Consider the following 22,186-nt stretch of genomic DNA (forward strand, 5'->3'; position numbering starts at 1 on the left):
TTATTTTAGTGCGACCTCTGCACAGTGTTCAGCTAAAGCTACAAGTTATTTTAGTGCGACCTCTGCACAGTGTTCAGCTAAAGCTACAAGTTAGTGTAGAGCGTGCTCTGAACAGTGTTCAGCTAAAGCTACAGGTTAGTTTAGTGTGACCTCTGCACAGTGTTCAGCTAAAGCTACAAGTTAGTGTAGTGCTTGCTCTGAACAGTGTTCAGCTAAAGCTACAAGTTAGTCTAGTGCGTCCTCCTCAGTGTTCAGCTAAAGCTACAGGTTAGTTTAGTGTGACCTTTGCACAGTGTTCAGCTAAAGCTACCTGTAGAAGGTTGGTGGTGTTTTCCTGATCCTATCACTACCGCAGGCAGCTAAAGTATTTACATGTTAGTGTAGTGCGACCTCTGCACAGTGTTCAGCTAAAGCTACCTGTAGAAGGTTGGTGGTGTTTTCCTGATCCTATCACTACCGCAGGCAGCTAACGTATTTACACGTTAGTGTGGTGCGACCTCTGCACTGTTCAGCTAAAGCTACCTGTAGAAGGTTGGTGGTGTTTTCCTGATCCTATCACTACCGCAGGCAGCTAAATTATTTACACGTTAGTGTAGTGCGACCTCTGCACTGTTCAGCTTAAGCTACCTGTAGAAGGTTGGTGGTGTTTTCCTGATCCTATCACTACCGCAGGCAGCTAAATTATTTACACGTTAGTGTAGTGCGACCTCTGCACAGTGTTCAGCTAAAGCTACAAGTTATTTTAGTGTGACCTCTGAACAGTGTTCAGCTAAAGCTACAAGTTAGTGTAGTGCGTGCTATGAACAGTGTTCAGCTAAAACTACAAGTTAGTGTAGTGTGACCTCTGCACAGTGTTCAGCTAAAGCTACAAGTTAGTGTAGTGCGTCCTCTGAACAGGGTTCATCTAAAGCTACAAGTTAGTGTAGTGCGTCCTCCTCACAGTGTTCAGCTAAAGCTACAAGTTAGTGTAGTGCGTCCTCCTCACAGTGTTCAGCTAAAGCTACAAGTTAGTGTAGTGCATCCTCCTCACAGTGTTCAGCTAAAGCTACAGGTTAGTTTAGTGTGACCTCTGCACAGTGTTCAACTAAAGCTACAAATTAGTGTAGTGCATCCTCTGAACAGTGTTCATCTAAATCTACAAGTTAGTGTAGTGCGTCTTCCTCACAGTGTTCAGCTAAAGCTACAAGTTAGTGTAGTGCATCCTCCTCAGTGTTCAGCTAGTACTACAAGTTATTTTAGTGCGACCTCTGCACAGTGTTCAGCTATAGCTACAAGTTAGTGTAGAGCGTGCTCTGAACAGTGTTCAGCTAAAGCTACAAGTTAGTGTAGTGCGTCCTCCTCACAGTGTTCAGCTAAAGCTACAAGTTAGTGTAGTGCATCCTCCTCAGTGTTCAGCTAGTACTACAAGTTATTTTAGTGCGACCTCTGCACAGTGTTCAGCTAAAGCTACAAGTTATTTTAGTGCGACCTCTGCACAGTGTTCAGCTAAAACTACAAGTTAGTGTAGAGCGTGCTCTGAACAGTGTTCAGCTAAAGCTACAGGTTAGTTTAGTGTGACCTTTGCACAGTGTTCAGCTAAACCTACAAGTTAGTGTAGTGCTTGCTCTGAACAGTGTTCAGCTAAAGCTACAAGTTAGTCTAGTGCATCCTCCTCAGTGTTCAGCTAAAGCTACAGGTTAGTTTAGTGTGACCTTTGCACAGTGTTCAGCTAAAGCTACCTGTAGAAGGTTGGTGGTGTTTTCCTGATCCTATCACTACCGCAGGCAGCTAAAGTATTTACATGTTAGTGTAGTGCGACCTCTGCACAGTGTTCAGCTAAAGCTACCCGTAGAAGGTTGGTGGTGTTTTCCTGATCCTATCACTACCGCAGGCAGCTAACGTATTTACACGTTAGTGTGGTGCGACCTCTGCACTGTTCAGCTAAAGCTACCTGTAGAAGGTTGGTGGTGTTTTCCTGATCCTATCACTACCGCAGGCAGCTAAATTATTTACACGTTAGTGTAGTGCGACCTCTGCACTGTTCAGCTTAAGCTACCTGTAGAAGGTTGGTGGTGTTTTCCTGATCCTATCACTACCGCAGGCAGCTAAATTATTTACACGTTAGTGTAGTGCGACCTCTGCACAGTGTTCAGCTAAAGCTACAAGTTATTTCAGTGTGACCTCTGAACAGTGTTCAGCTAAAGCTACAAGTTAGTGTAGTGCGTGCTATGAACAGTGTTCAGCTAAAACTACAAGTTAGTGTAGTGTGACCTCTGCACAGTGTTCAGCTAAAGCTACAAGTTAGTGTAGTGCGTCCTCTGAACAGGGTTCATCTAAAGCTACAAGTTAGTGTAGTGCGTCCTCCTCACAGTGTTCAGCTAAAGCTACAAGTTAGTTTAGTGTGACCTCTGCACAGTGTTCAGCTAAAGCTACAAGTTATTTTAGTGTGACCTCTGCACAGTGTTCAGCTAAAGCTACAAGTTAGTGTAGTGCGTGCTATGAACATTGTTCAGCTAAAACTACAAGTTAGTGTAGTGCGACCTCTGCACAGTGTTCAGCTATAGCTACAAGTTAGTGTAGTGCGTCCTCCTCACAGTGTTCAGCTAAAGCTACAAGTGAGTGTAGTGCGTCCTCACAGTGTTCAGCTAAAACTAAAAGTTAGTGTAGTGCGACCTCTGCACAGTGTTCAGCTAAAGCTACAAGTTAGTGTAGTGCATGCTCTGAACAGTGTTCAGCTGAAACTACAAGTTAGTGTAGTGCGACCTCTGCACAGTGTTCAGCTAAAGCTGCAAGTTAGTGTAGTGCATCCTCCTCAGTGTTCAGCTAGTACTACAAGTTATTTTAGTGCGACCTCTGCACAGTGTTCAGCTAAAGCTACAAGTTATTTTAGTGCGACCTCTGCACAGTGTTCAGCTAAAGCTACAAGTTAGTGTAGTGCTTCCTCCTCACAGTGTTCAGCTAAAGCTACAAGTTAGTGTAGTGCGTCCTCCTCACAGTGTTCAACTAAAGCTACAGGTTAGTTTAGTGTGACCTCTGCACAGTGTTCAGCTAAAGCTACAAGTTAGTGTAATGCATCCTCTGAACAGTGTTCCTCTAAAGCTACAAGTTAGTGTAGTGTGTCCTCCTCACAGTTTTCAGCTAAAGCTACAGGTTAGTTTAGTATGACCTCTGCACAGTGTTCAGCTAAAGCTACAAGTTACTTTAGTGCGACCTCTGCACAGTGTTCAGCTAAATCTACAAGTTAGTGTAATGCGTGCTCTGAACAGTGTTCAGCTAAAACTACAAGTTAGTGTTGTGCGACCTCTGCACAGTGTTCAGCTAAAGCTACAAGTTAGTGTAGTGCGTCCTCCTCACAGTGTTCAGCTAAAGCTACAAGTTAGTGTAGTGCGTCCTCCTCACAGTGTTCAGCTAAAGCTACAAGTTAGTGTAGTGCGTCCTCCTCACAGTGTTCAGCTAAAGCTACAGGTTAGTTTAGTGTGACCTCTGCACAGTGTTCAGCTAAAGCTACAAGTTAGTGTAGTGCATCCTTTGAACAGTGTTCAGCTAAAGCTACAAGTTAGTGTAGTGCGTCCTCCTCACAGTTTCAGCTAAAGCTACAGGTTAGTTTAGTGTGACCTCTGCACAGTGTTCAGCTAAAGCTACAAGTTAGTGTAGTGCGTCCTCCTCACAGTGTTCAGCTAAAGCTACAAGTTAGTGTAGTGTTTCCTCCTCACAGTGTTCAACTAAAACTAAAATTTAGTGTAGTGCGACCTCTGCACAGTGTTCAGCTAAAGCTACAAGTTATTTTAGTGCGACCTCTGCACAGTGTTCAGCTAAAGCTACAAGTTAGTGTAGTGCATGCTCTGAACAGTGTTTAGCTAAAACTACAAGTTAGTGTAATGCGACCTCTGCACAGTGTTCAGCTAAAGCTACAAGTTAGTGTAGTGCATCCTCTGAACAGTGTTCATCTAAAGCTACAAGTTAGTGTAGTGCGTCCTCCTCACAGTGTTCAGCTAAAGCTACAAGTTAGAGTAGTGCGTCCTCATTACAGTGATCAGCTAAAGCTACAGGTTAGTTTAGTGTGACCTCTGCATAGTGTTCAGCTAAAGCTACAAGTTAGTATAGTGTGTCCTCTGAACAGTGTTCATCTAAAGCTACAAGTTAGTGTAGTGCATCCTCACAGCGTTCAGCTAAAGCTACAAGTTAGTGTAGTGCGTCCTCCTCACAGTGTTCAGCTAAAGCTACAGGTTACTTTAGTGTGACCTCTGCACAGTGTTCAGCTAAAGCTACAAGTTAGTGTAGTGCGTCCTCCTCACAGTGTTCAGCTAAAGCTACAAGTTAGTGTAGTGCGTCCTCCTCACAGTGTTCAGCTAAAACTACAAGTTAGTGTAGTGCGACCTCTGCACAGTGTTCAGCTAAAGCTACAAGTTAGTTTAGTGCTACCTCTGCACAGTGTTCAGCTAAAGCTACAAGTTAGTGTAGTGCGTGCTCTGAACACTGTTCAGCTAAAACTACAAGTTAGTGTAGTGCGACCTCTGCACAGTGTCAGGCTAAAGCTACAAGTTAGTGTAGTGCGTCCTCTGAACAGTGTTCATCTAAAGCAGTGGTTCTTAACTCCAGTCCTCAGGACCCACCAACAGGCCAGGTTTGCAAGATAGCTGAAATACATCACAGGTGATATCACTTGCTGCTCAGTGATTGCAGTATTCTAGTCTGCAACTCCCCAAGGTAATACTTAAAATCTGGCCTGTTGGTGGGTCCCGAGAACTGGAGTTGAGAACCACTGATCTAAAGCTACAAGTTAGTGTACAGGTACAGGTTACTTTAGTGTGACCTCTGCACAGTGTTCAGCTAAAGCTACAAGTTAGTGTAGTGCGTCCTCCTCACAGTGTTCAGCTAAAGCTACAAGTTAGTGTAGTGCGTCCTCCTCACAGTGTTCAGCTAAAACTACAAGTTAGTGTAGTGCGACCTCTGCACAGTGTTCAGCTAAAGCTACAAGTTAGTTTAGTGCTACCTCTGCAGAGTGTTCAGCTAAAGCTACAAGTTAGTGTAGTGTGTGCTCTGAACACTGTTCAGCTAAAACTACAAGTTAGTGTAGTGCGACCTCTGCACAGTGTCAGGCTAAAGCTACAAGTTAGTGTAGTGCGTCCTCTGAACAGTGTTCATCTAAAGCAGTGGTTCTTAACTCCAGTCCTCAGGACCCACCAACAGGCCAGGTTTGCAAGATAGCTGAAATACATCACAGGTGATATCACTTGCTGCTCAGTGATTGCAGTATTCTAGTCTGCAACTCCCCAAGGTAATACTTAAAATCTGGCCTGTTGGTGGGTCCCGAGAACTGGAGTTGAGAACCACTGATCTAAAGCTACAAGTTAGTGTAGTGCGTCCTCTGAACAGTGTTCAGCTAAAGCTGCAAGTTAGTGTAGTGCATCCTCCTCAGTGTTCAGCTAGTACTACAAGTTATTTTAGTGCGACCTCTGCACAGTGTTCAGCTAAAGCTACAAGTTATTTTAGTGCGACCTCTGCACAGTGTTCAGCTAAAGCTACAAGTTAGTGTAGTGCTTCCTCCTCACAGTGTTCAGCTAAAGCTACAAGTTAGTGTAGTGCGTCCTCCTCACAGTGTTCAACTAAAGCTACAGGTTAGTTTAGTGTGACCTCTGCACAGTGTTCAGCTAAAGCTACAAGTTAGTGTAGTGCGTCCTCTGAACAGTGTTCATCTAAAGCTGCAAGTTAGTGTAGTGCATCCTCCTCAGTGTTCAGCTAGTACTACAAGTTATTTTAGTGCGACCTCTGCACAGTGTTCAGCTAAAGCTACAAGTTATTTTAGTGCGACCTCTGCACAGTGTTCAGCTAAAGCTACAAGTTAGTGTAGTGCTTCCTCCTCACAGTGTTCAGCTAAAGCTACAAGTTAGTGTAGTGCGTCCTCCTCACAGTGTTCAACTAAAGCTACAGGTTAGTTTAGTGTGACCTCTGCACAGTGTTCAGCTAAAGCTACAAGTTAGTGTAATGCATCCTCTGAACAGTGTTCCTCTAAAGCTACAAGTTAGTGTAGTGTGTCCTCCTCACAGTTTTCAGCTAAAGCTACAGGTTAGTTTAGTATGACCTCTGCACAGTGTTCAGCTAAAGCTACAAGTTACTTTAGTGCGACCTCTGCACAGTGTTCAGCTAAATCTACAAGTTAGTGTAATGCGTGCTCTGAACAGTGTTCAGCTAAAACTACAAGTTAGTGTTGTGCGACCTCTGCACAGTGTTCAGCTAAAGCTACAAGTTAGTGTAGTGCGTCCTCCTCACAGTGTTCAGCTAAAGCTACAAGTTAGTGTAGTGCGTCCTCCTCACAGTGTTCAGCTAAAGCTACAGGTTAGTTTAGTGTGACCTCTGCACAGTGTTCAGCTAAAGCTACAAGTTAGTGTAGTGCATCCTTTGAACAGTGTTCAGCTAAAGCTACAAGTTAGTGTAGTGCGTCCTCCTCACAGTTTCAGCTAAAGCTACAGGTTAGTTTAGTGTGACCTCTGCACAGTGTTCAGCTAAAGCTACAAGTTAGTGTAGTGCGTCCTCCTCACAGTGTTCAGCTAAAGCTACAAGTTAGTGTAGTGTGTCCTCCTCACAGTGTTCAACTAAAACTAAAATTTAGTGTAGTGCGACCTCTGCACAGTGTTCAGCTAAAGCTACAAGTTATTTTAGTGCGACCTCTGCACAGTGTTCAGCTAAAGCTACAAGTTAGTGTAGTGCATGCTCTGAACAGTGTTTAGCTAAAACTACAAGTTAGTGTAATGCGACCTCTGCACAGTGTTCAGCTAAAGCTACAAGTTAGTGTAGTGCATCCTCTGAACAGTGTTCATCTAAAGCTACAAGTTAGTGTAGTGCGTCCTCCTCACAGTGTTCAGCTAAAGCTACAAGTTAGAGTAGTGCGTCCTCATTACAGTGATCAGCTAAAGCTACAGGTTAGTTTAGTGTGACCTCTGCATAGTGTTCAGCTAAAGCTACAAGTTAGTATAGTGTGTCCTCTGAACAGTGTTCATCTAAAGCTACAAGTTAGTGTAGTGCGTCCTCACAGCGTTCAGCTAAAGCTACAAGTTAGTGTAGTGCGTCCTCCTCACAGTGTTCAGCTAAAGCTACAGGTTACTTTAGTCTGACCTCTGCACAGTGTTCAGCTAAAGCTACAAGTTAGTGTAGTGCGTCCTCCTCACAGTGTTCAGCTAAAGCTACAAGTTAGTGTAGTGCGTCCTCCTCACAGTGTTCAGCTAAAACTACAAGTTAGTGTAGTGCGACCTCTGCACAGTGTTCAGCTAAAGCTACAAGTTAGTTTAGTGCTACCTCTGCACAGTGTTCAGCTAAAGCTACAAGTTAGTGTAGTGCGTGCTCTGAACACTGTTCAGCTAAAACTACAAGTTAGTGTAGTGCGACCTCTGCACAGTGTCAGGCTAAAGCTACAAGTTAGTGTAGTGCGTCCTCTGAACAGTGTTCATCTAAAGCAGTGGTTCTTAACTCCAGTCCTCAGGACCCACCAACAGGCCAGGTTTGCAAGATAGCTGAAATACATCACAGGTGATATCACTTGCTGCTCAGTGATTGCAGTATTCTAGTCTGCAACTCCCCAAGGTAATACTTAAAATCTGGCCTGTTGGTGGGTCCCGAGAACTGGAGTTGAGAACCACTGATCTAAAGCTACAAGTTAGTGTACAGGTACAGGTTACTTTAGTGTGACCTCTGCACAGTGTTCAGCTAAAGCTACAAGTTAGTGTAGTGCGTCCTCCTCACAGTGTTCAGCTAAAGCTACAAGTTAGTGTAGTGCGTCCTCCTCACAGTGTTCAGCTAAAACTACAAGTTAGTGTAGTGCGACCTCTGCACAGTGTTCAGCTAAAGCTACAAGTTAGTTTAGTGCTACCTCTGCAGAGTGTTCAGCTAAAGCTACAAGTTAGTGTAGTGTGTGCTCTGAACACTGTTCAGCTAAAACTACAAGTTAGTGTAGTGCGACCTCTGCACAGTGTCAGGCTAAAGCTACAAGTTAGTGTAGTGCGTCCTCTGAACAGTGTTCATCTAAAGCAGTGGTTCTTAACTCCAGTCCTCAGGACCCACCAACAGGCCAGGTTTGCAAGATAGCTGAAATACATCACAGGTGATATCACTTGCTGCTCAGTGATTGCAGTATTCTAGTCTGCAACTCCCCAAGGTAATACTTAAAATCTGGCCTGTTGGTGGGTCCCGAGAACTGGAGTTGAGAACCACTGATCTAAAGCTACAAGTTAGTGTAGTGCGTCCTCTGAACAGTGTTCAGCTAAAGCTGCAAGTTAGTGTAGTGCATCCTCCTCAGTGTTCAGCTAGTACTACAAGTTATTTTAGTGCGACCTCTGCACAGTGTTCAGCTAAAGCTACAAGTTATTTTAGTGCGACCTCTGCACAGTGTTCAGCTAAAGCTACAAGTTAGTGTAGTGCTTCCTCCTCACAGTGTTCAGCTAAAGCTACAAGTTAGTGTAGTGCGTCCTCCTCACAGTGTTCAACTAAAGCTACAGGTTAGTTTAGTGTGACCTCTGCACAGTGTTCAGCTAAAGCTACAAGTTAGTGTAGTGCGTCCTCTGAACAGTGTTCATCTAAAGCTGCAAGTTAGTGTAGTGCATCCTCCTCAGTGTTCAGCTAGTACTACAAGTTATTTTAGTGCGACCTCTGCACAGTGTTCAGCTAAAGCTACAAGTTATTTTAGTGCGACCTCTGCACAGTGTTCAGCTAAAGCTACAAGTTAGTGTAGTGCTTCCTCCTCACAGTGTTCAGCTAAAGCTACAAGTTAGTGTAGTGCGTCCTCCTCACAGTGTTCAACTAAAGCTACAGGTTAGTTTAGTGTGACCTCTGCACAGTGTTCAGCTAAAGCTACAAGTTAGTGTAATGCATCCTCTGAACAGTGTTCCTCTAAAGCTACAAGTTAGTGTAGTGTGTCCTCCTCACAGTTTTCAGCTAAAGCTACAGGTTAGTTTAGTATGACCTCTGCACAGTGTTCAGCTAAAGCTACAAGTTACTTTAGTGCGACCTCTGCACAGTGTTCAGCTAAATCTACAAGTTAGTGTAATGCGTGCTCTGAACAGTGTTCAGCTAAAACTACAAGTTAGTGTTGTGCGACCTCTGCACAGTGTTCAGCTAAAGCTACAAGTTAGTGTAGTGCGTCCTCCTCACAGTGTTCAGCTAAAGCTACAAGTTAGTGTAGTGCGTCCTCCTCACAGTGTTCAGCTAAAGCTACAGGTTAGTTTAGTGTGACCTCTGCACAGTGTTCAGCTAAAGCTACAAGTTAGTGTAGTGCATCCTTTGAACAGTGTTCAGCTAAAGCTACAAGTTAGTGTAGTGCGTCCTCCTCACAGTTTCAGCTAAAGCTACAGGTTAGTTTAGTGTGACCTCTGCACAGTGTTCAGCTAAAGCTACAAGTTAGTGTAGTGCGTCCTCCTCACAGTGTTCAGCTAAAGCTACAAGTTAGTGTAGTGTGTCCTCCTCACAGTGTTCAACTAAAACTAAAATTTAGTGTAGTGCGACCTCTGCACAGTGTTCAGCTAAAGCTACAAGTTATTTTAGTGCGACCTCTGCACAGTGTTCAGCTAAAGCTACAAGTTAGTGTAGTGCATGCTCTGAACAGTGTTTAGCTAAAACTACAAGTTAGTGTAATGCGACCTCTGCACAGTGTTCAGCTAAAGCTACAAGTTAGTGTAGTGCATCCTCTGAACAGTGTTCATCTAAAGCTACAAGTTAGTGTAGTGCGTCCTCCTCACAGTGTTCAGCTAAAGCTACAAGTTAGAGTAGTGCGTCCTCATTACAGTGATCAGCTAAAGCTACAGGTTAGTTTAGTGTGACCTCTGCATAGTGTTCAGCTAAAGCTACAAGTTAGTATAGTGTGTCCTCTGAACAGTGTTCATCTAAAGCTACAAGTTAGTGTAGTGCGTCCTCACAGCGTTCAGCTAAAGCTACAAGTTAGTGTAGTGCGTCCTCCTCACAGTGTTCAGCTAAAGCTACAGGTTACTTTAGTCTGACCTCTGCACAGTGTTCAGCTAAAGCTACAAGTTAGTGTAGTGCGTCCTCCTCACAGTGTTCAGCTAAAGCTACAAGTTAGTGTAGTGCGTCCTCCTCACAGTGTTCAGCTAAAACTACAAGTTAGTGTAGTGCGACCTCTGCACAGTGTTCAGCTAAAGCTACAAGTTAGTTTAGTGCTACCTCTGCACAGTGTTCAGCTAAAGCTACAAGTTAGTGTAGTGCGTGCTCTGAACACTGTTCAGCTAAAACTACAAGTTAGTGTAGTGCGACCTCTGCACAGTGTCAGGCTAAAGCTACAAGTTAGTGTAGTGCGTCCTCTGAACAGTGTTCATCTAAAGCAGTGGTTCTTAACTCCAGTCCTCAGGACCCACCAACAGGCCAGGTTTGCAAGATAGCTGAAATACATCACAGGTGATATCACTTGCTGCTCAGTGATTGCAGTATTCTAGTCTGCAACTCCCCAAGGTAATACTTAAAATCTGGCCTGTTGGTGGGTCCCGAGAACTGGAGTTGAGAACCACTGATCTAAAGCTACAAGTTAGTGTACAGGTACAGGTTACTTTAGTGTGACCTCTGCACAGTGTTCAGCTAAAGCTACAAGTTAGTGTAGTGCGTCCTCCTCACAGTGTTCAGCTAAAGCTACAAGTTAGTGTAGTGCGTCCTCCTCACAGTGTTCAGCTAAAACTACAAGTTAGTGTAGTGCGACCTCTGCACAGTGTTCAGCTAAAGCTACAAGTTAGTTTAGTGCTACCTCTGCACAGTGTTCAGCTAAAGCTACAAGTTAGTGTAGTGTGTGCTCTGAACACTGTTCAGCTAAAACTACAAGTTAGTGTAGTGCGACCTCTGCACAGTGTCAGGCTAAAGCTACAAGTTAGTGTAGTGCGTCCTCTGAACAGTGTTCATCTAAAGCAGTGGTTCTTAACTCCAGTCCTCAGGACCCACCAACAGGCCAGGTTTGCAAGATAGCTGAAATACATCACAGGTGATATCACTTGCTGCTCAGTGATTGCAGTATTCTAGTCTGCAACTCCCCAAGGTAATACTTAAAATCTGGCCTGTTGGTGGGTCCCGAGAACTGGAGTTGAGAACCACTGATCTAAAGCTACAAGTTAGTGTAGTGCGTCCTCTGAACAGTGTTCAGCTAAAGCTGCAATTTAGTGTAGTGCGTCTTCCTCACAGTGTTCAGCTAAAACTACAAGCTTGTGTAGGGCGACCTCTGCACAGTGTTCAGCTAAAGCTACAAGTTATTTTAGTGCGACCTCTGCACAGTGTTCAGCTAAAGCTACAAGTTACTGTAGTGCGTGCTCTGAACAGTGTTCAGCTAAAACTACAAGTTAGTGTAGTGCGACCTTTGCACAGTGTTCAGCTAAAGCTACAAGTTAGTAGTTAGTAGTAGTTAGTAGTAACCGGCGGGTGTGGAGAGGCGACTCTTTGTACATCTTGCCGCATGTATGCGTTCCTTGATCATCCGATCGAGGGCGAATACTGCTGTGCAAAATGTAAGCACATTGTTTCCCTGGAAGCCCAGGTTCTGAATCTGGGGAAGCAACTGTCAGCACTGAGAAGTCCCTCCATACTAAAGGTGAGCCAGGAACGTACACGGCAGGTGCCGGCAGGGGCCAGCACAGAGGCGGGTGGAGACAAAAAGGTGCATGCACTAGCAAAGAGTAGATGGGTGACAGTCAGGAGGGGTAGAGGGGGAAGTGCCAGAGAGGCCGATCCAGGACTGGAGCATCCCAATAAGTACGCTCCATTGAGTGACATTGGTGAAACCAGTCAGGGACCAGCACTGCTGGAGATGAGGGACTCTCCTAGCTGCCAGGGGAAGAACTCCTCCAGTGAGAGTGGGGGGGCAGCAAAGGGAAAGGAAAGACAGATTCTGGTGGTAGGGGACTCAATTCTTAGAAGGACAGAGAGGGCAATCTGTAACCAAGACCTGAAGCGCCGAACATTATGTTGTCTACCGGGCGCTCGGGTTCGGCACATCACGGATCTTGTGGACAGATTACTGGGAGGGGCTGGGGAAGACCCGGCTGTCATGGTGCACGTTGGCACCAATGACAAAGTCAGAGGCAGATGGATTGTCCTAAAAAACAATTTTAGGGACTTAGGAGCTAAATTGAGGAAAAGGACCTCCAAGGTAGTGTTCTCAGGAATACTACCGGTACATCGAGCCACACCAGAAAGGCAGAGGGAGATTAGGGAAGTAAACAAGTGGCTGAAGAGCTGGTGTAGTAAGGAGGGGTTTGGGTTCCTGGAGGACTGGGCCGACTTCTCAGTCGGTAACCAGTACTATAGAAGGGACGGACTGCACCTAAATGAGGAGGGTGCAGATCTGCTGGGAATGAAGATGGCCAAAAAGTTAGAGGGGTTTTTAAACTAGGCGATGGGGGGGAGGGTCCAGAGACAGTGATAGCCAGCGTGGAAGATATTCCAGAGGGTAGTATTGTGGGCATTAGTGGTAGGTTAACCAAAGCACAAAAACACAAGGTGAGTATAGTAGCAAGTCCTAGTTGCAATATTGAAACACCCAATACGAGGACAATATGCAACCGGTCTAAACTATGTGGCATGTTCACTAATGCCAGGAGCATGGCGGACAAGATGGGTGAACTAGAGATACTGTTGTACAAGGAGGATTTGGATTTTGTGGGAATTTCAGAGACCTGGTTCAACAGCTCTCATGATTGGCTGGCAAACATTCAAGGGTATACCCTATACTGCAAGGATAGAGAGGGTAAAAAAGGGGGAGGGGTATGCCTATATATCAAGAATAATGTACAAGTGAATGTGAGAGATGACATCACTGAGGGGGCTAGGGAGGAGGTGGAATCTTTATGGGTAGAGCTCCAAAGGGATGAAGCTAAGGGGAAAATAATACTGGGAGTATGCTATAGGCCCCCTAACCTGAGGGAGGAAGTGGAGACAGATCTCCTATCACAAATTGGATTAGCAGCAAGGATGGGAAGTGTTATCATAATGGGGGGATTTTAATTATCCAGACATAGACTGGGCGGAGGGAACCGCACATTCATTTAAGGCTCGCCAGTTCCTTAATGTCTTGCAGGACAATTTTATGGGTCAGATGGTAGACGCACCAACTAGAAATAAAACATTACTAGATCTACTGATTACCAACAATACAGACCTGATCACAGATGTGGAAATACGGGGGCAATTTAGGTAACAGCGATCACAGGTCAATTAGTTTCAGTATAAATCACACAAATAGGAAACATGAAGGGAACACAAAGACACTGAATTTCAAAAGAGCCAACTTCCCTAAACTACAAACCTTGCTAAAAGGCATAAATTGGGATAAAATATTAGGAACAAAGAATACGGAGGAGAGATGGGTTTGCTTTAAGAGCATATTAAATAAGGGCATTAGCCAATGTATCCCATTGGGTAATAAATTTAAAAGAGCGAACAAACATCCTGGATGGCTTAACTCCAATGTAAAATGCATATAAAAGCAAAGGAGAAGGCCTTCAAAAAATACAAGGTTGAGGGATCATCCTCAGCATTCAGAATTTATAAAGAATGCAATAAGAAATGTAAGGGTGCAATTAGGATGGCTAAGATAGAACATGAAAGACACATAGCGGAGGAGAGCAAAAAAAATCCCAAGAAATTCTTTAAGTATGTAAACAGTAAAAAAGGGAGGACAGACCATATTGGCCCCATAAAGAATGAGGAAGGACATCTGATTACAAAGGATGGGGAGATGGCAAAGGTATTGAATTTATTCTTCTCCTCAGTCTTCATGAGTGAATCGGGGGGCTTCAGTAACCAAAACTGCAGTGTTTATCCTCATGACACAACACAGGAAGCACCTACATGGTTAACAGAGGACGGAATTAAAATTAGACTTGAGAAACTTAACATTAATAAATCAACGGGACCAGATGGCTTGCATCCGAGGGTACTTAGGGAACTCAGTCAGGTGATTGCCAGACCATTGTTCCTAATTTTTACAGACAGTCTATTGACTGGAATGGTACCAGCTGATTGGAGAAAAGCCAATGTAGCACCAATATTTAAAAAGGGCCCAAAATACATCCCTGGGAATTACAGACCCGTTAGCCTAACATCAATAGTATGTAAACTCTTGGAGGGGATGATATATATACATATATACAAGATTTTAGTAATAAGAACGATATCATTAGCAGTAATCAGCATGGATTGATGAAGAATCGTTCTTGCCAAACCAATCTATTAACCTTCTATGAGGAGGTGAGTTGCCATCTAGATAAAGGAAGGCCCGTAGACGTGGTGTATCTGGATTTTGCAAAAGCATTTGACACAGTTCCCCATAAACGTTTACTGTACAAAATAAGGTGCGTTGGCATGGACCATAGGGTGAGTACATGGATTGAAAACTGGCTACAAGGGCGTGTTCAGAGGGTGGTGATAAATGGGGAGTACTCAGAATGGTCAGGGGTGGGTAGTGGGGTTCCCCAGGGTTCTGTGCTGTGACCAATCCTATTTAATTTGTTCATAAACGACCTGGAGGATGGGATAAACAGTTCAATCTCTGTATTTGCAGACGATGCTAAGCAGGGCAATAACTTCTCTGCAGGATGTGGAAATCTTGCAAAAAGACCTGAACAAATTAATTGGGTGGGCGACTACATGGCAAATGAGGTTCAATGTAGAAAAATGTAAAATAATGCATTTGGGTGGCAAAAATATGAATGCAATCTATACACTGGGGGGAGAACCTCTGGGGGAATCTAGGATGGAAAAGGACCTGGGGGTCCTAGTAGATGATAGGCTCAGCAATGGCATGCAATGCCAAGCTGCTGCTAATAAAGCAAACAGAATATTGGCATGCATTAAAAGGGGGATCAACTCCAGAGATAAAACGATAATTCTCCCGCTCTACAAGACTCTGGTCCGGCCGCACCTGGAGTATGCTGTCCAGTTCTGGGCACCAGTCCTCAGGAGGGACGTACTGGAAATGGAGCGAGTACAAAGAAGGGCAACAAAGCTAATAAAGGGTCTGGAGGATCTTAGTTATGAGGAAAGGTTGCGAGCACTGAACTTATTCTCTCTGGAGAAGAGACGCTTGAGAGAGGATATGATTTCAATTTACAAATACTGTACTGGTGACCCCACAATAGGGATAAAACTTTTTCACAGAAGAGAATTTAAAGCGGAGTTCCACACAAAAATGGAACTTCCGCTTTTCGGAACCCTCCCCCCCTCCGGTGTCAGATTTGGCACCTTTCAGGGTGGAGGGGGGTGCAGATACCTGTCAAAGACAGGTATTTGCATCTACTTCCGGCATAGACTCCCATGGGAGTCTATGCTTCTTCCTGTCTCGACCGCGCTGTCTGCTGGGAACACACAGCTCCCAGCAGAGAGCGGGGACCACTAGGGACGCGCAGCGCGACTCGCGCATGCGCAGTAGGGAACCGGGAAGTGAAGCCGCAACGCTTCACTTCCTGATTCCCTCACCTAGGATGGCGGTGGCAGCTGCCGAGAACCGAGCGGGTTCTCGACGTCCCCTACCGACATCGCTGGACCCCGGGACAGGTAAGTGGCCATGTATTAAAAGTCAGCAGCTGCAGTATTTGTAGCTGCTGGCTTTTAATATCTTTTTTTTTTGGCGGTGTGGGTGAACCCCCGCTTTAATAAGACTCGTGGCCACTCATTACAATTAGAAAAAAAGAGGTTTAACCTTAAACTACGTAGAGGGTTCTTTACTGTAAGAGCGGCAAGGATGTGGAATTCCCTTCCACAGGCGGTGGTCTCAGCGGGGAGCATTGATAGCTTCAAGAAACTATTAGATAATCACCTGAATGACCGCAACATACAGGGATATGTAATGTAATACTGACACATAATCACACACATAGGGTGGACTTGATGGACTTGTGTCTTTTTTCAGCCTCACCTACTATGTAACTATGTAACTATAAGTGTAGTGCATCCTCCTCACAGTGTTCAGCTAAAGCTACAAGTAGTGTAGTGCGTCCTCCTCACAGTGTTCAGCTAAAGCTACAGGTTAGTTTAGTGTGACCTCTGCACAGTGTTCAGCTAAAGCTACAAGTTAGTGTAGTGCGTCCTAATCACAGTGTTCAGCTAAAGCTACAAGTTAGTGTAGTGCATCCTCCTCACAGTGTTCAGCTAAAGCTACAGGTTAGTTTAGTGTGACCTCTGCACAGTGTTCAACTAAAGCTACAAATTAGTGTAGTGCATCCTCTGAACAGTGTTCATCTAAAGCTACAAGTTAGTGTAGTGCGTCTTCCTCACAGTGTTCAGCTAAAGCTACAAGTTAGTGTAGTGCATCCTCCTCAGTGTTCAGCTAAAACTACAAGTTATTTTAGTGCAACCTCTGCACAGTGTTCAGCTAAAGCTACAAGTTAGTGTAGTTCGTCCTCTGAACAGTGTTCAGCTAAAGCTACAAGTTAGTGTAGTGCGTCCTCCTCATAGTGTTCAGCTAAAGCTACAGGTTAGTTTAGTGTGACCTCTGCACAGTGTTCAGCTAAAGCTACAAGTTAGTGTAGTGCTTGCTCTGAACAGTGTTCAGCTAAAGCTACAAGTTAGTGTAGTGCGTCCTCCTCAGTGTTCAGCTAAAGCTACAGGTTAGTTTAGTGCGACCTTTGCACAGTGTTCAGCTAAAGCTACCTGTAGAAGGTTGGTGGTGTTTTCCTGATCCTATCACTACCGCAGGAAGCTAAAGTATTTAGACGTTAGTGTAGTGCGACCTCTGCACAGTGTTCAGCTAAAGCTACCTGTAGAAGGTTGGTGGTGTTTTCCTGATCCTATCACTACCGCAGGCAGCTAACGTATTTACACGTTAGTGTAGTGCGATCTCTGCACTTTTCAGCTAAAGCTACCTGTAGAAGGTTGGTGGTGTTTTCCTGATCCTATCACTACCGCAGGCAGCTAAATTATTTACACGTTAGTGTAGTGCGACCTCTGCACTGTTCAGCTTAAGCTACCTGTAGAAGGTTGGTGGTGTTTTCCTGATCCTATCACTACCGCAGGCAGCTAAATTATTTACACGTTAGTGTAGTGCGACCTCTGCACAGTGTTCAGCTAAAGCTACCTGTAGAATGTTGGTGGTGTTCTCATACTGTAGGCAGGCAGTTGATTTTGCTAGCTGCAGTATCAGTACACACATATATATAAATATCCCAGCTTAGTGCAGCTACAGGCCATTAGTATGTCTGGAAGGCCAACAAGGAGAGGCAGACACTCACAAGCCAATAAAAGAGGGCAAGCAGGCTCTGTGTCTAGAGGCAACTGTGCTGGTCGTGGAGACGGTGCATCCTCATCAGCACGTGGCCGTGGGACACGCTTGGCCTTTTTTTCGGCAGCTGGCCCTGTTGAGCCGCAACATGCGGAAGACTTGGTCGAGTGGATGACCAAGCCGTCCTCATCCTCCTCATCCTCCCTCACCCATGCTCAGGGTACTTTGTTTGGCAAAGCAGCTGCCAACTCGGCCTCTTCCCTCGGGTCAATGGCATCAGTGACTCCTTCCCTAGCCCCACCATGTCCTCCTGAGGAGTCCCTCGAACTGTTTCACCATAGTGTTGCGTACATGCTCCAAGAGGATTCCTAGTGTTTAGAAGGCTCTGATGATGATACTGAGCTAGATGAAGGCAGTAACATGAGCACGGACAGAGGGGGTGCCCAAGAAGGACAACAATCTGGCAGTCATGCTCCCCCTGCTGCAGCATACTGCCAGGTTTGCTCCAGTGATAAGGAGGGAGGGGATGATGAGGTCACTGACTCAACGTGGGTGCCTGATAGGAGGGAGGAGGAGGCACATCACCAACGAGGCAGGATGCCTTCCAGGGGCCAGCCTAAGGGCAGCACACTGACTGCATCACACTGCAAAGCTCCGCATGTGCAGGGCGCTGCTGTCTCTGCACGTTATTCCAAAAGTTCTTTGGTGTGGGCCTTTTTTGAGACGAGTGCATCAGATCACACTGCTGCTATTTGCAACATATGTCTCAAGCGTATCTCGCGTGGCCAAAACATCTCCCGCTTGAGCACCACATGCTTGACCTGGCAGTCATGCTCCCCCTGCTGCAGCATACTGCCAGGTTTGCTCCAGTGATAAGGAGGGAGGGGATGATGAGGTCACTGACTCAATGTGGGTGCCTGATAGGAGGGAGGAGGAGGAGGAGGCACATCACCAACGAGGCAGGATGCCCTCCAGGGGCCAGCCTAAGGGCAGCACACTGACTGCATCACACTGCAAAGCTCCGCATGTGCAGGGCGCTGCTGTCTCTGCGCGTTATTCCAAAAGTTCTTTGGTGTGGGCCTTTTTTGAGATGAGTGCATCAGATCGCACCGCTGCTATTTGCAGCATATGTCTCAAGCGTATCTCGCGTGGCCAAAACATCTCCCGCTTGGGCACCACATGCTTGACCAGACATCAAGGACAGCAATCTGGCAGTCATGCTCCCCCTGCTGCAGCATACTGCCAGGTTTGCTACAGTGATAAGGAGGGAGGGGATGATGAGGTCACTGACTCAACGTGTGTGCCTGATAGAAGGGAGGAGGAGGAGGAGGAGGCACATCACCAACGAGGCAGGATGCCCTCCAGGGGCCAGCCTAAGGGCAGCACACTGACTGCATCACACTGCAAAGCTCCGTATGTGCAGGGCGCTGCTGTCTCTGCGTGTTATTCCAAAAGTTCTTTGGTGTGGGCCTTTTTTGATAAAGAGTGCATCAGATTGCACCGCTGCTATTTGCAACATATGTCTCAAGTGTATCTTGCGTGGCCAAAACATCTCCCACTTGGGCACCACATGCTTGACCAGACATATGTTGACCTGTCATGCAGTTCGTTGGTAAGCGTATCTAAAAGACCCACACCAAAGAACAAGGAGGACCTCTCCTTGCTCCTCATCAGCTGAGATCTCCAACCCCACTATACCTTTAGTCCTCTCTGAGACCTGCACTGAGAGGAATGAAGGTGTAGAATTAGGTGTGTCACAGCCAAGTACTTGTGGGCAATCTGCTTTCGGTACACCGACGTCAGATTGTACCGGGCAAATTTCCCTGCTATAGCTGCTGCACCGCCGAAAGTAGTTCGCTCCCAGCCATCCACATGCCCAGCAGTTGAATGCTAGCTTGGCAAAATTTCTAGCACTTCAACTGCTACCTTTTCAGTTGGTAGACACTGCCCCCTTCCATGAGTTTGTGGAATGTGTGGTTCCTCAGTGGCAGGTACCCAAACACCACTTTTTCTCGCGGAAGTCGATTCCGACTCTCTACCGGCATGTGGAAGGCAATGTCTTGGCCTCGCTGGACAGGGCGGTCAGCGGTAAGGTCCAGCAGGCATGGACACGGACGTTACCTAAGTTTCACGGCGCATTGGGTGACTCTGCTGGCAGCTGGGAAGGATGCAGGACAAGGTGCAGTAGTGTTGGAGGTTGTTCCGCCACCACGCCTCCAAAATGCCACTACTAATGATTGTGACACACCTCTCTCCTCCACCCCTCCTCTTCCTCTTCCTCCTCCATGGCCTCTTCCTGTGCTTTGTCCTCGGAACCAGCGGTGCTCCGTAGGCATTCACGGGGATATGCAAGTACGCAGGCCAAAAGATGCCATGCGGTGCTTGAGCTGGTGTGCTTGGGGGACAGGAGCCACACTGGGGCAGAGGTTCTGTCAGCTCTGCAGGGGCAGGTTCAGAGGTGGTTGACGCCACGCAACTTAAGGCAGGAATGGTGGTTTGCGACAATGGCATCAACCTCCTCTCCGCCCTCCGACAGGGACAACTGACCCATGTGCCCTGTTTGGCTCACGTCCTTAACTTGGTGGTGAAGCAGGTCTTGGGCAGGTACCCGGGCTTACAGGATGTCCTGAGGCAGGCCAGGAAAGTCTGTGTGCATTTCCGCTGGTCATATAATGCCAGTGCTCGGCTGGCAGACCTCCAAAAGGAGTTTAACCTGCCCAAGAACCGCCTAATCTGTGACATGCCCACCAGGTGGATCTCAACGTTGGCCATGCTGCAGTGGCTGCACACGCAGCAGAGGACCATCAATGAGTACCTGTGCGACTATGGCACCAGGACAGGGTCAGGGGAGCTTGTTTTTTTTCCCCACGCCAGTGGGCCATGATCAGGGATGCATTCACTGTCCTGTCACCATTTGAGGAGGCCACGAGGATAGTGAGAAGTGACAGTGCATGCATCAGTGACACTGTCCCCCTTGTCCCCCTGTTGGAGCACACGCTGCGTGGAATAATGGACAGGGCACTTGAGGCAGAACAGAGGCAGGAAGAGGAGGACTTCCTTAGCTCTCAAGGCCCCCTTTATCCAGACAGTGTTCCTGCATGCCCGCCGATCACACAGGAAGAGGACGAGGAGGAGGAAGAGGAGGAGGATTGTGTCAGTATGGAGGTGGAGCCTGGCACTCAGCATCAGCAGCAGTCTTTAAGGGATCAGTCCCAAGAAACACATGGACTTGTACGTGGCTGGAAGGAGGTGGCTGCGGTCCATGTCGTCCTTAGTGACCCAGAGGATTCCGGACCGAATGCCTCAGCAAACCTACGCTGCATGGCCTCCCTGATCCTGCAAAGCCTGCGTAAGGATCCTCCTATTCGTGGTATCAAGGAGATGGACCAATACTGGCTGGCAACCCTCCTTGATCCACATTAAAGGGTAAGGTTGCGGACCTTATCTTGCCGTCGCAGAGGGAGCAGGGGATGAACCATCTTCGGGAGGCCTTGCAGAAAGGTCTGTGCAACGTGTTCCCAGAGACTGGGAGGTTACAAACTCCTGTTTCTGGACAACGTGTTGCTGAGGCTTCGGTCAGTCAAAGAAGGAGCGGTGGAGAAGGTGGCCGTCTGACCGATGCGTTCAGACAATTTTTTAGTCCGCAGCCCCAAGGTATGATCGGTTCCAGCAACCATCGCCAGCGTCTGTTTTACATGGTGCAGGAATACCTAGGGGCAAGATCTTTCTTGGACACCTTTCCCCCTGAAAATCCTTTGGGTTACTGGGTCTTGAGGATGGATCACTGACCAGAGCTTGCACAGTATGCAATTGAGCTACTGGCCTGTCCTGCATCCAGCGTTTCAGGACACACATTCAGTGCTGCTGGAGGCTTTGTAACCGATCACAGGGTGCATCTGTCCACCGACTCGGTCGATCGACTGACCTTCATAAAAATGAATCAGTCTTGGATCACCACCAGCTACCAAGCACCTGATGCTGATGTAACCGAATTATTTTTTTTGAAATGTAATATCCCTTCAAAGACTGCCTATGCTGATGCTGAGTGACTATCCTGTTATGCTGAGTAATTATCCTCTTCCTCCTCAATGATCATGCTGATAGCTTGTAAGAACATTTTTAGTTCTGGGTGCCGCCACCAGTGCCTAAGACCCAATTTTTAAGCCCCTTTTTAACAAGGGCATGTAATTATAATTTTTGATGCAATTCTTTGCAGCAGGGCTCGTTCCTGCTTTCCAACTTGAGTATCTGTGAGGGGTTGCAATGTTGTGGCACCAGCACCAGTGCCTAAGGCCCAATTTTTCAGCCCCTGTTCAACAGGGACATGTAATTAGAATTCTTGATCTAATATTTCACAGCAGGGCCCTTTCTGAACCCACCAAGATAAACTGTGAGGACTTACAGTGTTGTGTCACCAATACCACCACCACCACCAAAGGCCCAATTTTTCAGCCCCTGTTCAACAGGGACATGTAAATACAATTCTTGATCGAATATTTCACAGCAGGGCCCATTTCTGCGCCCACCAAGATCAACTGTGAGGACTTACAGTGTTGTGGCACCAGCACCACCACCACCACCAAATGCCCAATTTTTCAGCCCCTGTTCAACAAGGGCATGTAATTACAATTCTTGATCTAATATTTCACAGCAGGGCCCGTTCCAGCGCCCACCAAGAGTAACTGTGAGGACTTACAGTGTTGTGGAACCAGCACCACCATCACCATCACCAAAGGCCCAATTTTTCTGGCCCTGTTCAACAGGGGCATGTAATTACAATTCTTGATCAAATATTTCACAGCAAGGCCCTGTGAGGGCTTACAGTGTTGAGGCCACAACAACACCTAAGGCCCAAATTTTTTGCTGAGTATATAGGGCAGGCCCCTACTTTTAAACATTCAACTTACAAACGACTCCTACTTGCAAATGGAAGGAGACAACAGGAAGTGAGATGAAATCTACCCCATAGGAAGGGAAATTCTCTCCTGTAAGAGTTAATATGGGAAAAACTTTTCT

The sequence above is a fragment of the Aquarana catesbeiana genome, linkage group LG07, assembly GCF_042186555.1.
Source record: "Aquarana catesbeiana isolate 2022-GZ linkage group LG07, ASM4218655v1, whole genome shotgun sequence".
Lineage (NCBI taxonomy): Eukaryota > Metazoa > Chordata > Amphibia > Anura > Ranidae > Aquarana > Aquarana catesbeiana.